Source organism: Hordeum vulgare, chromosome 4H (assembly GCF_904849725.1).
Source record: "Hordeum vulgare subsp. vulgare chromosome 4H, MorexV3_pseudomolecules_assembly, whole genome shotgun sequence".
NCBI lineage: Eukaryota > Viridiplantae > Streptophyta > Magnoliopsida > Poales > Poaceae > Hordeum > Hordeum vulgare.
Window position 1 is genome coordinate 68,179,740 of NC_058521.1, and position 5,502 is coordinate 68,185,241.

General features: G+C 53.3%; 1 pseudogene; it reads left to right on the forward strand.

Annotated features, from left to right (window-relative positions):
- The first annotated feature begins 410 nt into the window (after nucleotides 1-410).
- LOC123447904 lies at nucleotides 411-3,431 on the forward strand (annotated as a pseudogene).
- Nucleotides 3,432-5,502: the final 2,071 nt, after the last annotated feature.

A 5,502-nucleotide genomic window follows, 5' to 3' on the forward strand; every position in this document is an offset into this window, starting at 1 on the left:
ATTGGTGATGCTTTTCGTTACATCCACTCAATGATATTGACTGGTGGTCGTCATCGACGCAATTCCATGCAGCATGCATCGATGGCGAGGGGAGACGACGACACATCGTGGTGTTACAACCATGGAGCGGTGGCGGCGGGAGTTTGCTATTGACCGACGAAGGAGTTGCAACCGGTGGACGATGAAGCTATAACCGAAATGAACGGACGGGAGGAGGTTCTTCGGCAAGCAGCGGAAGGCTGTGAAGGTGTCGGGGTGCGAGCGACACGCAACTGGTGGTCATTGCCCTTGCCGGAGCCGTACACGAAAGATGAAATCCCATGATGTACACGCATAGGATTTTTCCCTACATGATGTCTACATAAGAAAGACGAAGCCGGCGTGCACCAATCTGACGGCCACGGAACGGATCGAGCGGCTGGGGCGCGACCGGCCGAACTATTGGGCCGGCCAGCGGGCGCCTATCAGCGACCCCTCAGAAATCCCCTTCCTCCAAACCGCCCGGGCTCTCCACTTTCTCTTCCTCCCTTGCTCACTCGCCAAGCATTCCAGATCCCAGAAGCATCTCGACCTAAGGATTTACGCAGTCCAGGCCACCGTCGACGACTCGAGGGTCTTCTGTACCGCCGGCGATGGCCGGATGCTGACGGTTCTCCTGGGAGGAAGGTCGGCTTCAAAATCTGGCGACGGCAGCTCGCTAGGGTGCCACGCAATTCCATTTCCACCCCTACTCCAACCCCACAAGACCTACAGCTACAGGTAAAACGGCCCACGACCTAACTACACCCCGACGTACCAGGCGATGCAGCGAAGGGTCCATGCCTGATCTTCGCCGGGTTTTGTTTCTCAGCGGCCAGACCCCGGCGCTCCCCAGCTGTTCGGCGTAATGCCTGAGGAGCAAGCGACGGCCTCCCGCAGGCGGAAGGCGGCGCCCGAGGCGCGTGGCGGCGAGGGGATCGACGCCCTGCCGAACGAGGTCCTGCAGCATGTACTGTCCTTCTTGCCCGTGGCGGAGGTCGTGCAGACCTGCGTGCTGGCTCGGCGCTGGCGCGACCTCTGGAAGTCCATGCCGGTCCTGCGCATCACCTGCGAGGGGAGGATTCTGAACCGGCGGGGCGTCAGGAGGCTCAACAAGTTCGTGAACCACCTGCTGCTCCTCCGTGACCGCAGCGCTCCTCTGCATGCGTGTGAGATAGAGCTCACTACTTTCCATAGCCAGGATGAACCTTAGGTCAACTTATGGATCCGGCATGCTCTCCTCTGCCAAGCTCGAATCCTCAGTGTTCATTTAGGCCGTGATAACAATAGCTTTGAGCTGCTGGAGGACCTGCCTCTCGTCTCCCTGCACTTGACGAGATTGGAGCTTTGCAACGTAGTTTTAAATGATAGCATTCTGAATTTCTCGAGCTGCCCAGCACTGGAAGAGCTATGGATGAGGGGTTGCTACGTCCAAGCTGATATGATCATGTCACAGTCCCTGAAACGCCTGACCATCCTCGACTGCACATTTTATCCCAATGAACGGACTCGAATTTCTGTCCCAAGTCTAGTTACACTGGAACTATTTGAATGTTGGGGGAGGACTCCTTTGCTTGAAAGCATGCCATCATTAGTAACAGGATCTATCAAACTTGCCGACTGTGATGATTGTTGTGGTAAAGAAGCTGGTGGTTCGTGTGTCGATGATACCTGTGAAAATTGTGGTTCCAATAATAATGGCAGTAGAGATTGTGTGCTTCTCAATGGTTTGTCAGAGGCTAAAAGCTTGGAGTTGATAGCTGAACCTTGTGTGGTATGTTTGCATCTTCTTTTTTCCTCAGCTTTTGTTGTTACTTGGGAACTGTGATATACTATGTCTCTTAGACTAATATCATCGTTTGACATTTGTGAAGTAGCAGCTGTGCAAGTGGTTCGTTTGCACCTGTACATTCCATGGATTTATTTTCTCTTGACTGTATTCATATTTTGTACTGTATTACTCTGAAATCATACTTTGTGCTTTGAAAGCACAGGTTTAATGTTTGTATTGGTAAAAATCTGTCAAATCTATTTTTATGTGGCCAATTATACATATTCACGTGTGAGAAATATTGTATACTGTACATGTTTATATGTTATACAAGGGGGTGAAAGTGAACTTATAAAATCTGATAAGGGTTACAAGCCTGTTTTTTCACTTTGGCCACATCAGATTTTGCTTTTCAATACTTGTGGGAGCTTCATTTACTTCAGTATCATTACATCTTGTACTTCAAAAAAATAAATTTCTTGAGATATTCTTACCCATTTGCATTTTTTGTAGTTTATTCTCAAAAGAGATTTGATGTGGTGCCCAACCTTTAGCAAGCTGAAAACCTTGTTACTCAATGATTGGTGTATAAAGGTCAATCTTGGTGCTGGTGCACTCATGCGCTTTCTCCAGCATACACCTGTTCTAGAGAAGCTTACCATCCAGCTTTGTCAGGTATATGTTTCATAAATCTGATAGATGTTCCCACTTAAGTTATCATGCGTGATTTAATGGGGTATTTTTGCTCCATACACATACAGGCACCCAGCAACCGCGTGGGGACTGCAGGAAGCTACAACCTGACGGGACAACTGGTTGCACCTAGCAAGCTTAAGATACTTGAAATCAAGTGTGAGAGGATTGATGAGAGGGTTCACAGGATTTTAATGGTCTTGAGTACCTATGGCATACATGTTGAGCAAATCAATATCCAGCAGAGTATTGGATGTTCTGAACGTTAGTAGGGTTACCATCTAGGCCCCAATTGCACATTTGTTGATTAGTAACTAGAATGATCATGTTGAGCCTACAGAGCCGAAGGATTTTGCCCAGGAACCAGGAGCTGGACCTTCTCAAGCGCGAAAGCCGCTTGTGTTGCCCTCGCAGAATGCTCAGTTGAGGAGCATGGCTGAGCAGATTGTAGTGAGGCAGGAGCAGATGGAAGTTGAGCATGAGCATATCCTCGCGCATCAGGGGCAGATCCAAGTTGAGCAGCAACAGATCCTAGCGCGTCAGGAGCAGATCCAGGTTGAGCAGCAACAGATCCTAGCGCATCAGGAGCAGATCCAAGTTGAGCAGCAGCAGATCATAGCTGGGCACCAGCAGCTGGGGCACCTCTTGACTCGGATCTTGGCCCGGCTCCGGAAACATTCAGCTCGGAAGACTCCAGCAACTGCTCCTTGTGCTGCAGACACAGAGCGTCTCGAGTGACACGGTGCATTTGCAGAGCCTTTGATCATCCATTTTCACTAAATGTCAGCTAGTCCTCCCTATGCATATGTCAGTTTATCTTGTTAGGCACTTCCCTGTTGTTTTTTATGGGAAGTGGGAGAAAACGTTACATGTTGGATGACTTTTGGTGAATGGGATTATGCTATGGATGGTGGGACATACTATGTCATATACTTAGCATGTTTTCTTATATATGTGTGATGATGCACTTTTATCTAGAGTTTTTGTTTGTATGTGATGATATTAACTGTTGCACACTGTATTTTCAAGCTGAAGCTCTCTCCATGATATCATTTGTCTGTTCTTCCGCATGAAAACGCGACAATAGCCAAGGAGCAAAAACTTGTGTTTCATGTCAGGTTCTCCTAGGGCATTGAGGTTGATGCTTCAAACAAGTGTCTTCGTTTGAGCACATTCCAAGAGATTATGTCGGAAACTCTTCTTTCTAGCATCAATTGGCTCACATTCCAGGAGGTCCCAACAGGGCAGCATTCATAGTTTCCCCAAGTAGGAACTCCAATAAGTCACCGTCGGCGGATGGCTCCCTCCCTCCCTCCCCTCGCGACGGCGTCGGCGGCGCCATGCGTGGATCTCGGCGAGGGACATGGCCTTGCCACCTGGTTCATGCCTCCCCCCCCCCCCCCCCGTTGCCGCCCGTCCGCCCATCGCCAAGGTGCTCCTGTGTCTGCCCCAGCAACGCACCGTGTCGCGCCTGTCCCTCGTGTCTGGATTGGATTCAGATCGACTGCTGGATCTTGAATCCGTCCCGGATTCGCAGCCGGCTGCGGCGCTGCCTATCAGTGGCGATTCAATGCCCAGCCAGGCTGCTCCTATGCGGCGCCTTCAAGTGCGGCTGCTCCTACGCGGCGCCTTCAAGTGCGCACATGTGAGGTCGCTTGCTTTGACTGTGAGGGGCGGCTGGTGCCCGCCATTACTGCTGCTCCTCGTGCCTCCCCCCCTGCGCCTTCAATGCCGACTAGCAAACCCGGTGCGGATGCTGCGCCCTGGCAGACCAGCGCGCCCCGACTACGTCTTCTCCAGCATTCAAGCCAGCACCCATCCCCCATTGGCTTCTCGGTCGTTGCTGCAGGTGTCTCCATCGTGGCCATCAAGTTGGGTCCTGTCGCGCCCCTGTGAAAGTGCTCCCGTTGCCTTCAAAATGGCCACAAATCAAGAGGCTGCAGGAACCAGTGGAAGCCCCTGAGCCTGCTTGACCACCAAGGTGTCCCTCCGCCTCCGCTTCCCCGACCTACTCCTGCTGTTGCTTCTCAAGAGGCCCCCTGCGCCCTGATCGTGGTTGGGAGACCACGCAAGGTGGACTGATGCCGCCGCATGCTGCTGTTGCTGCTCGGGGGCCACGCATGGGCGATCCCACCCTCCGGCCGACTGAAGACTTCGTGGTTGTCCATGCATCTGCTGAGATGCAAGCAGAGTCAGCCCTGCTCTCCTCTAACGGAGCAGTGGTCTGGCTTGATGGAGCTCGACGGGACGTCCCTTGTCGGCAGGTGGCCGACGAGCTAGCTGTGGCCCTGGGTGCTCTGAAGGCCGACGTTGACGTCGTCAAGCACTACCCCGAGCAATTCTTCGTTCGCTTCATGCACCAGCACCATTGTGCTCTGGCTGTGTCGCGCGAGCATCTCCTTGGTGCCGGCCACACCATCTTTGTCAGAGAGTGGCGGCTTGAGGCGCACGCCGACAACGAGGATCAGCTACACCATGTCCGCCTCTGCCTGGAAGGTGTCCCTCTCCATGCCTGGAACAACTACATCGCCACTTTTCTCATCGGCCGAGGATGCTCCCTGGACTACATTGAGCCTCGCTCGCTGCGAAAGGAGGACACGCGGGACTTGGCGCTATGGGCGTGGACGGCCGATCCCAGTTCCATCCCTAAGGTCAAGTGGCTCACCCTTCCGGCGCGCGGTCAGCGCTGCTGTGGCCGTCAGGGGCTTCGGCATTGCGTCATCATCCACCTCGACATCCATGAAGACCACTCCAAGGAAAGCGACGAGGACGAAACCCAATGCCACCGGAAGTGCACTAGTTCACCTGGTACCGCAACACGGTGGATGGGGCCTACGCCCCTAGAGAACGGGCGCTGCCATGAGATGAAGCTCCTCGCCGTTCTGATCGACGCAACGACGATGACGATCGGGATGGGCGGCGCGGACGGGGTGATAGTCGGGCTCGGGAGAGCTGGGGCGCAAGAGTGCGACACTCACTCTCCCGCAACGCTCGCGACCGGCGCCGCGAAGATGCCCAGG